Source organism: Rhagoletis zephyria, unplaced genomic scaffold (assembly GCF_001687245.7).
Source record: "Rhagoletis zephyria isolate East Lansing unplaced genomic scaffold, Rhagoletis_zephyria_1.1 Rzeph_scaffold_00113, whole genome shotgun sequence".
In the NCBI taxonomy this organism is placed as follows: domain Eukaryota; kingdom Metazoa; phylum Arthropoda; class Insecta; order Diptera; family Tephritidae; genus Rhagoletis; species Rhagoletis zephyria.
The window spans coordinates 8273-20244 of NW_016157197.1; positions in this window are offsets into that span (position 1 = coordinate 8273).

The window sequence follows — 11972 nt, forward strand, 5'->3', positions numbered from 1 at the left end:
TAAATCTTTGAAATTTGTGTGTAAAAATTGTTAATTTATACAAGAGCTTTACACATTTTTAGTTTAATCAAAGAATAATTGCCTTTTTGTGTCCAAAAAGCGTTAACAATATAATAAATGTAGTGTTTGTTTACATACATTTTGTTTTTGTCTTCCCTTTTCATTTGATGAGAAGTCAAAGCAAATGCGGATCAAGCAGTGTAAACACCTTCAAATGACTGATTTCAAATCACGCATTTTGGTCCAATGTAAATGTAATATAAAGGCTATTTATTTGAAGCAAGTTAAAAGAAACAATGACAGAATGTCTGTTTGTGTATGAATTCACTTGTCACGGCTACCAAACTTTGCGGCCAAATTATCAGTGAAACAAAACAAACAGAACGGATAATAATTGAACCAGATCTCTATCAGGATCATATCGTTTTTGTTGAATTTGCATGCAAACTTTTTATGCGGATCCCGATTTTTGCCCAAGAAAACATAGCTAGAGTTGCATTGACTTCAGCTTATCAAGTTTATTCAGTGAAATCGCTGGATAAATTTATCAGAAATGTGTAAACGAGTTTCCATACAAATTTTGACAGTTCATTTATAAGGTGTACACAATTATAAGTTTATACGGTTCGCAATGCATTAATAAGGTTTGATGAATACCCTTATTAACAACCTTTTAGGCATCTCACCCACACACTTACAAATTGTTTCAACTGTCAAAGATATTTCCCTTTGTTAGAGCTGCGTACCCGATAAGAATTCGTACTCTAATAAGAATTCTATTCGTTAGAGCGAGCAAGTTAAAAACATCGGATGCGAAAATTCAAAATATGACTTTGATGGTACTTTGCGAACCCCCTTAATATGTTTTTTAGGGTTTTAAAGTTTACGACATACAACAATGCGACACTTACGACACCATTGTGAATACCCCAATTGAGATTTTATATATGTTTATAAATTTTAATTGATATTTTTTTTTGTTTACAGATTGGCATTCACCATCAGCACCTTCAATGCCAGCAGCTTCATCGCCAGGAGCACCATCAAAAAACTGAGTTTAATCGATTACCTTTCTTTTGATTATAACATTGTTAAAATCGCTCAACTTTTTTATAGAAATTTTTAAACTTTTGAAAATATCTATATGCAAAGGAGTAATACTAATAATAAGAAATTAAGCAACCACGTATGTGTGTAAAAATATATTTATTAATAATGTTAATTATAATTTTTATTCATAACATTGATTATTAACTATGTATATTAGATTAAGAAAGCCTTTTGAAAAATAAATTTTGCAAAATAAAAATGAAAAAAATTTAAAGATTTTTTATTTAAAGTTTCTAACTTAGGGTTTACACCAGACAATATTGTCAAGACAATTATATCAAAATAATGTGTTTGTTGTGAACACGGCGAATTTATATTACACATTATTTTGACATAATTGTCTTGACAATATTGTCCGGTGTAAACCCTAAGTAAGCTTATTTTGAATTCGCCGTGAAGAAAATGCAACCCTGCGCCGGCTGACGTGGCGAAATTTTAGAGGAATGCAGCTATATGTTTTCCTTAGGCCCTGTCTCCACAGGAAAACACTGATGTTATAATAACCATGTCACAAAATATATTTCCAATGGAGACCGCCTATTTCTCATGGGCTGCAATATGTCAGCGCTTATTGCTTGACATCTATTGCAGGCAATTCGATAGTTTGACAGTCATATTTTCATTTGAAAGAAAGCGTTCTGGTGGTAACATCGATGGAATTTTGATATTAAATCAAAATAAAAATCTGTTCCCTATTGGATTATTTAAGATTACGGTTTAGGAAATTATCCAGCAAATTTTTTAAAGATTTAAATGCTTTTAAACACCGAAATTGAGAGAATGTTGTCTGGTGGCGTCATGCGGCAAATGCTTATTTCAAGACATCAAAGTGCCCACACACAAAAACTTGCAATCATATTGCTCGTCAAAATGACAGTTGGTAGGCCATCGGTGTTTGCTTGTGGAGTTCTGCGGTTACGAGTGGGCCAGTGATGCAAGGCTCACACGTACAGGGGGAAAGTGGTGACAATCTGCACACCGCCCATACAAAAGCCACCAGTTTTGAAGTGACCGAAACCGCGGTTTTACCAGATTTTTCACTACTTTTGGCTGGCAGCGATGTTTTCCTTACGAGTGGGATAGTGATGCAAGGCTCACACGTACAGGGGGAAAGTGGAGACAATCTGCACACCGCCCATACAAAAGTCACCAGTTTTGTCGCCAGTTTTGAAGTGACCGAAACCCGCGGTTTCACCAGATTTTTCACTACTTTTGGCTGGCAGGGTACATACTAAAATTATTTTGTATGCTTCCAAACTCTTCGCTCTAATAATTATTTTTAATGTGGATTTTTCACTATTAGAATATACATTCTATTATCATTCTCCAAAATGTTATTGCATTTATAAATTGCTACTTTATTGGTAGAAACGTTTATTGCCAAAAGACCATCTACATTATGATATTAATTGATGTAATATTGACATTCTAAAACCATTTGGAAATTTGGACAGATTTTATAAACAGGATTTCCCAAATTTTCTCACATAGCTTATCAGCCATATATGTAATACTCCTATATTGGCAGTAAGAGCTAGTACCGTCCGAAAACACTACAGTACAGATATATCAATAAACACGTACGAAAGAAAAGGAACACATACGTTTATAAATAAACATGTACACGACACATTTACAAAACCGGCANTTATGTAAGTAGGAATTTAGAATGTACATTTGGTATCAGACATACTTCTGAGCCGCTTTACAAAGTAAGTTACTAGTAATGCAGAGCAGTCGCTCGGAGTAGTTCGGTGCTTGGAAATAACTTCGGGTGCACGTTATTTTGCAACTGACAACGTAATGTGTCTTCGGAGGTGTTCATTTTGCCCTTTACTAGTAGATGACATTGGCCATGATTACAATTTTGGTACTAAAAACTGAAAGAAAACATGGCTTACCTCGCAAGGTGCTTACCTATTTTCCCAGTGGGCAAGTACACAATACATTGACAAAAACAGTACTAGACTGTCTCGCTTTGATTTCGGAATGGTTACACATTGAGATGTTAGCTTACTATCAGCATGTTATCAGCATAGTGAAATAAGGAACACGTGCAGTATAGCGGCCGTTGAAGAAAAATAAAAATTAAAAGTGGGCGTGGTCCGCCCCTTTTTACTGATTTTAAAGGTGTAAACCATTTTTGGTGGAAATTAATAGGGGCGGAGCTAAAGGGGGCTCAAGATGGAATTTTCAATATTTTCAAAAGCTTATATTTCCAAAAACAAAAGGTGGATATGGTTAGAAAGGTAATTGATAGACCTTTTATTTGATATATATATTTTATATACATATTTCGAGAAAAACTAAAAAATGAAATCATAAAAATTTTTCCAACGGCCGTTATACTGCACTTATGCCTAAAATAATATAAAGTGTGCCAGCCAGTTTGATGTACGCTTATTTCAAAGCAAAATTTGAGTTTCGTCATATTCGCTTTTATCAATTCTGGCATTAACCCTTGGGTTTGTTGCATCCTCTGCCCGATTTCAGATTAGATTCTCATCCCGATGGACTGAGTACTGCAACGTTATGTGTGCTTTCGCACAAGCGGCAAGAATTTAAAGACATGTTTTTTTTTAATTTTTTACCCAAATCAAAAAGCTTCATAATTTCTCAATCAAAAGGGTTAACATGAAAGTTAAATTGTAGAAAAAATTATGATAATAAATTGCCAAATAAGTGTACCGAAATAGAATGTGATTGCTAGCTGGCACAATTAATATTATTTCATTATGCTTATAAACATTTAACATTAGTCGCCACTTCCGTATCTTACGAAAAATTTGTTTGAAGGCTTCCCAAAAGAACTGAACAAACTGGGATGTGTAACTGTTNACGGCGTCGTTTTCCAATTTTGTATGGGAAACAACAACACCACAGATTTTACGGTTAGAAAACGTCTTAAAATGTAGACGTCTACATTTTGAGACATTATTTGGAACGAACTGTGAACAGCCCAATTTTCTTTCGATGCATCGAAAATATCGATGTTTTTATACGATACATCGATATGCATCGATGCTAAGTTTAGATGCAAAAAATCGAAAAAAAAACATCGATGTATTTTTGTTACTTGCATCCCTGGCAGTGGCAAATTTTCTCTTAGGCCCTGTCTCCACAGGAAAACACTTGGGGTGTTCACAGTTCGTTCCAAATAGTGTCTCAAAATGTAGACGTCTACATTTTGAGACGTTTTCTAACCGTAAAATCTGTGGTGTTGTTGTTTCCCATACACAATTGGAAAACGACGCCGTCTACATTTTGTCACACTCAAAGGTATGTTTTTTACGCGTCTACATTTTGCAACCTCGCAGCAGGGTTGCATTATAGCAATACTAATCGCATGTTTTTTATTTATTGGGCACTTTTTCTGTATTTACACTTAATTTGAGCGCAATATCTGATGAAAAGAAACAAATCAAGGAAAAGAAATAACAAATATTAGGAATTGGCAATTAAGTTAAATAATTACAATTTTTCAGAAACAAAATCGAAAGGCGACATATAAAAAAGCACGCAAAGAAGAAATGTCTGGCAACACCAGCAAAGTTTTGAGATGATTTTGCGACGACTGCTAGAAAGGGGTGCTCACAGTTTGATGCTAAAGATGTCTCAAAATGTAGACGTCTACATTTTCAGACACAATTTGGAACGAACTGTGAACACCCCAACTGATGTTGTGATAACCATGTCACAAAACATATTTCCAATGGAGACCGCCTATTTCTCATGGGCTGCAATATATGTCAGCGCTTATTGCTTGACATCTATTGCAGGCGATTTGATAGTTTGACAGCTATATTTTCATTTGAAAGAAAGCGTGCTGGTGGTAACAGCGATGAAATATTGATATTAAATCAAAATAAAAATCTGTTCCCTATTGGATTATTTATGATTACGTTTTAGGAAATTATTCAGTAAGTTTTTTAAAGATATAAATGTTTTTAAACTCCGAAATTGAGAGAATGTTGTCTGGTGGCGTCATGCGGCAAATACTTATTTCAAGACATCAAAGTGCCCACACACAAAAACTTGCAATCATATTGCTCGTCAAAATGACAGTTTGCCTGTGGAGTTCTGCGGTTAGAAATGTCAGAAAAACATCGATCCACCGAAAATATCGATGTTTTGCTTCGATGCCTCGAAAGTTTTCCACTCGATGTATAAATAGTCGATGCTTCGATGTATTTTGAAAACTGACATCTCTAGTATATTGAACCGTCGTTCCAGTTTTTCAAATGTACAAAAAACAGAAGTGACTTTGACCAAAATATTGAAACGGAGCCAAAAAGTTCTGTTAGAAACAGAAGCTCGGTTGCAGTAATAACATATTATCTTATTATTATTATTATTATTATTGTAATTATCTGAAAAATCCTATGCAAAACGATGTATGCCCTTCGAAGCATCGAAAAATATCGATGTACATTTCGATGCATCGAATCAAAGAAAAACATCGATGTATTTTTACCGCTGACATGCCTACTATCGATGGCAATAGTTGCGTTCCAGCAGCTGTACGATTTGCAGGTTTTGCAGTATTTAGTTCGAAAAGCGCTCCAGCAGACAAATTTCCTGTAATCTCCTGTAACAGAAAGCGAAGTTTTTCTTCCTGCAAATTCATAAAAACTGTCAAATGAAGAGTAATGTAAAGTGAAAGAGCCGTTGCAATTTATAAGAAATATTTTAAGCAGCCAATTGTACCAAAATAACGAAATCTTTTGAGAATTAAAATGTTGTGTGTAAAAATTTTTGACTGAGTAATAATTCTCCGTGGAGACCGCACTCCATGAAATCGTAGCGACGATTGAAAAAGGATTGGCCTTAAAGGAATACACGCTCGGAGTTTCTCTCGACATCGAAGGTGCTTTCAACAACGTCTACCCGAAGTCTGTTGTTAACTCCCTTCTCATGGTGGTGGTGCAGCGAGGTCTGGTAGATTTTGTTCAGCTCATTCTCGGAAAGAGAACTGTTCTATCAGAACTGGGGGATGGTCCCATTACAAAATATGTGACCAATGTGACCAGAGGTATCCCCAAGGGGCGTTCTCTCCCCTCTACTCTGGAATCTAACAGTGAACACCCTACTTCTAAAGAGCACCGGTTGTCAAGTCATAGCGTACGCCGATGACATAGCAATCATTGCAACGGGCAAACATCTTCAGGTCCTGAGNTAACTGTTTAAATCAATTAATACATTTCACTGTGAGTTATTACTTAAACAATTATCGAAGTTACGATTGTTTCAGTTTCTTGTTGTATATTTTTAATTGAAAGAAACTNGTAATAATTCTCCGTGGAGACCGCACTCCATGAAATCGTAGCGACGATTGAAAAAGGATTGGCCTTAAAGGAATACACGCTCGGAGTTTCTCTCGACATCGAAGGTGCTTTCAACAACGTCTACCCGAAGTCTGTTGTTAACTCCCTTCTCATGGTGGTGGTGCAGCGAGGTCTGGTAGATTTTGTTCAGCTCATTCTCGGAAAGAGAACTGTTCTATCAGAACTGGGGGATGGTCCCATTACAAAATATGTGACCAATGTGACCAGAGGTATCCCCAAGGGGCGTTCTCTCCCCTCTACTCTGGAATCTAACAGTGAACACCCTACTTCTAAAGAGCACCGGTTGTCAAGTCATAGCGTACGCCGATGACATAGCAATCATTGCAACGGGCAAACATCTTCAGGTCCTGAGTGGTAAACATCTGGTCCAAGGAATGTGGACTTAGTGTCAATCCTGCCAAGACAGAAATGGTACTTTTCACAAGGAAGTATAAAACTCCCTTATTTAAACCTCCCACCCTAAACGGGGTGGCACTTACTCTCTCAACCGAGGTCAAATAATAATAATAATAGATTGGCGCTTACACATATGTCAGTGCTTCTCCTCCGATTTGTGGCGTGTGCCTTGATGTTGTCACACAAAGTGGAGGGACCTACAGTTTTACGCCGACTCCGAACGGCGATTGTATTTTTATGAGAAGCTGTTTTCATGGCAGAAATACACTCGGAGGTTTGCCATTGCCTGCCGAGGGACGACCGCTGTTAAGATAAACCCTTTTTCTTTTATTTTTTGCGATGTTGCTTTGACCAGGGCTTGAACTCAGGTGCTGATGAGTGAAAGCGCGCACTGCTTACACCACAGCGGCCGGCCGCGGTCAAATATCTTGGAGTTATTCTGGACTGGAAGCGAAACATTGAAGGCCGCTCTAGGAAGGCCACTGCCCTGTATGCCTGCAAGACGGCTATAGGCAAAAAGTTGGGGATAAAACCATACATAAATAGTACACTGGATGTACACGGCTGTGATACAGATAGATTATACCACTCCTCTACTCTGTTCAGATAACAAATTCTCCACAAGAATCCCAGAGAGGAACGAGTGGGAAAGGGCCACAGACCTGAACCCAGGGTCTATGGCCATTCATACGGGTGGTTCCAAGCTTAACAAGAGAGTGGGTGGCGGAATTCAAGCGGAATTAAACGCCATTACTGGAGGCGGCTCGGTGGCTTATAACTTCCGCCCCTCCTGGACGGCCTATTTCTATCTATTCTGGCAGCCAGGCTGCTATCAAATCTCTCAGTTCTAACGAAGCAACGTCCAAAGTAACCATAGAATGCTGGAAGACTCTCAACCTGCTGGCGTCAAAATGCTCCTTGACTGTTGTATGGGTCCCTGGACACAGCGACATCCCTGGCAACTGCCTAGCCGAAAAGCTGGCAAGGAGGGGGACAGAATTATCTGTAGTCAATTCTGCTCGGAATGCGGGCATACCTCTAACCTCCTGCAAACACAGACTAAAGGCGAAACTCGTTGAGGAGGTAAATATAAGGTGGGCTGTGGAAACCACCTGCCATACTACCAGGCAAATTTGGCCAAAGATTGATGTAAAGCGATCCATAGCTCTCACACGGCTGCACCGCTCCTCTCTCAGATTAGTTGTCGGGGTAATCACCGGACACTGCCTGATGGGCACACACGGAAAAAGGCTAGGATTCCCCACCAACGATTTCTGTCGCAGTTGCGGAGACGAGGAAGAGGTGGAGACCATCGAACACTATCTCTGCCACTGTCCCGCCTTGGTCAACATGCGCAACCAATTCTTCAAAAAGTACTCTAACCTAACCTAACCTAAATAATTCTGAAAACAAACATCTGACATTTATATACCTGCAGGAAAAATTGCTTTTTGCGTTCCATCAGTTTTTCTCAGTTCTTCGACCATTGCTCTCTCTTTTGTGAGAGATATTTTGCTTTTTGACAGCTCTACAGGTTTTAGCCCAAAAATCGATAATGCTGTCAAGACAATAAAGAAATACGGCGCGTTTACATTGGACAATGCTGTCAAGACCATAAAGAAATAGGTATTAGTTGTCAAAATCACTGATAATTGTCTCCGTGGCGTAGGCGTCCTGACAATAGTTAAGACAATTCATTTTGTGAAAAATGTCGAACTTGAACGTTGAATTATAAGTTGCAGAAATACGCATTGCGCGCGAGCTATTTGAGCTAAAAACTAAAAAATAAAATGAAGAGATAAAATTTTATACTCACCAGCGTCTCTTTAATTACTATAGTTATTTTATTATGAATTTATCTTCTTTCTTGCACAATACGTCATTGTCCGATTTACTGTCTTCAAAATAATCAAGATTGATTGACCCAATTGAAGAAGTATGCATGTTACGGTTACGGTAAGAATAAAATAATTTAATTATAGTTGACATGTTTCAGATAATGTTTGATATGCCCAAGAAATTAATACAACAAAAATATCAATCTTTTTATGGGCATATCGCCGGGTCATTACTTACCAGTTGCGATATTATGATGGAGGTTGAATTATTTAAAAAGAAGGCTGACGTATTTTTGGCGAGTGTTGCTAGTTATCTCGAAAATAACTTTCAGTTTAATAACAACAAAATTGAATATTCGAATGGCTTTTGCCCATAATTTACAATTCTTATTTCACAATTTACTGACATTGTAAAAGAGCTTTGCATACAAGGCATAGAGTTAAATACTCTTTTCAGCGAATTCTTAGTCTTTCAAAGTTTTTGCGTAGTTGAAAAAGTTAGATTAAGCCACGAGGAAATATAGACGAAGTCCTTAAATAGTAGCACCTTTCCACAGTTTTACAAAATATGTATTTTTGGTTGTTTTTTCAATACCACACTCAAATGAAGCAATTGAGAGGAGCTTAAGTACACAGTTTGCTTCCTGGCGAAAAGATAGAAACCGGCTTCTAATAAAATTTTTTTAAAGTGAACTTCATATTAAAAGTAATTTTAAAATGAAATGAATAGAATTCTTTGACTATTTAAACACTGAAGATGGAAATGATCTCATTATTGCTATTCAAAAATGTCATAAATATAAAATAATTTATTGGCTTCTGTGTACACTCATGTTAAAATGAATAACACTTTTATTTTTTATGAACTATATTTTATTAATATACCAAAATATTGTTAAAAACAACTACTCTGACGTTTTAAACAGTGTTGCCACTTTAGCCGTTTTCCGGCTAGATTTAGCCGGTTGCGATAGCAAACAGCCGGAGAAATTTCGATTTAGCCGGCAGCCGATTTGTTAGCCGTTTTGCAGAAAAAATTAGTTTTTAGCCGATTTTGCTATTTGCCTTGTTTTCTTAAATTTCAAATATGTATATTTTTTTTATTTATTGTTTTTGATTAAGCGACCCAAAATCTGTNATCATATTTTACATCAGAATTGAAGGGATTTCTGAAAAATCTGACCAGTTCTTTTGTGTAACTGTGATTTTGCATCCCTTGTCAACATATGGCCTCGGTTGATGTTAACTTAAGGTCGTTGTTTTACTGCCTTAAAATTGAAGGTAAATTTTTACAGCGCTTTTTATGTGTATTGGTTTCTATTTGAGTGTATTGAGAATCGGTCAGTCTGAAAAGGCCTTGTAGGGAAGATAATAGGTTTGTTCGTCGAAAATCCAGCGAGAATTATCACTCAAAATATCAGATAGTAAGAAAAAATGCTCCCAAATTCTCTCTCATGTAGAGCAACTCGCAATTTTCTGTACGAACGCAAATTTGCAAGTTTTTCTGCCAGCTAGTGTCCACGGTTGCATTTCAAACAAAAGAAATTTGTATAAATTTTTAAAATTTTTTCAGAGGGGCAAAAAACAGGATCTACGTGTATATGTCTTGTCAGTCCGACTTTCTTCAATAACCGTTTCAATTTCTTTGTCGGGTTTACTATATCGACTCTGGTTGAGATTGCATTCCGATTAAGAATACAGTTTTTTTTTGCCGAGTACCTTTCAAATCTTTGGAATTAACTAAATTAATTAAGTAAACAAGTATTAACTTACATTTTTCATTCTAAAATCGATCCAGTTTGTAAATTTTTAAATTTAACGAAGTTGTTTATTCAAATTATCGTCGACAAAAAATCCAACCATGAGCCACAATCATATGTTTTTCCTAATTGCAAATTCTTCCTGGCAAAATTTTTTCGGGCTCGAATTTGTAACTTCTCTTCAAGAAATAGTCCTTTTACCCGTGATTTATTTAAATAAAACATGTGAAATTTAATTGAAACATTTTAGCCGTTTTTAGCCGGTTTTATATGCCAATTTAGCCGGTTCGTCCAAAAAGTTCTGGCAACACTGGTTTTAAAGTATTATCTGATACTTACATTCATAATTTTGCTTTGAATAAAAATGTACTGAAAAGTACTGATTTTTTAGCATGAAAATGTCTAACGTGAAAAAGCAGGGGCGGACCCAGCAGCAATTCTTGGGGGCGAAAAATGTTTAAACATATATCGTGTACATAAATTTAAAAATCACCGCAGTTTAAAATTTTTAGAGTTTTGTTAGTTTTTAATTTCTTGAAGTTTCCCCTTTTTAATAACTTGAGTGGAATTCCAAAATTTTCTTAACTTTCAAAACTTTGTGAATTTGAGAAATTTTAAAATCCCAATAATTCAATATAATGATGAATACTAGATTTCTAGAAATTTTTTATTTTTCAAAAATTTTGAGAATTGTAGGAATTCTAACAAATTTTTTCTAAGTAAAAGTGTCGAATATACAAAACTGATCAAACGAATCAAAACATTTTAGGATAAATGAAATTCTCAAAATTTTGGAAAATATAGAAAATTTCTAAAATCTCAATAATTTTGAACATTTCAAAATATTCTCATTTTACCAAAATTTCTAGAATCTCCCGAATTTCGATAGTTTTTGAAATTTTGGAAATTATCCTAAAAATAAGAAATCTCAAGAAATATAATATAAAAATAATATAAAATTCAAAATTTTGGAATTTGCATTGTTTTCTGAAACTGCNTCTCAAAATTTTGGAAAATATAGAAAATTTCTAAAATCTCAATAATTTTGAACATTTCAAAATATTCTCATTTTACCAAAATTTCTAGAATCTCCCGAATTTCGATAGTTTTTGAAATTTTGGAAATTATCCTAAAAATAAGAAATCTCAAGAAATATAATATAAAAATAATATAAAATTCAAAATTTTGGAATTTGCATTGTTTTCTGAAACTGCGAAAATATTCAAACTTACTGTGACTTTCAACTGTGTAAAATAATACAAATTCGAAAATATAACAAAAAAAGTAAAAATTGAAAATTAAGTACATACTTTCAAAATTTTCAAAATTCAGTGAATTCCATATATGTAATACTTCTATATTGCTAGTACATTCAAAGTACATTCCCCAAAATCAGAGTGCCGAAATATTTAAAAAAGAAAGAGAGATCCGATAAGAGAATGTACTCAAAATAACAATTTTACTTTTCAAAATTCAGGAGCGGTTTCACAAATTTTTATTTAAAAACAGCTTATGAAAAATTA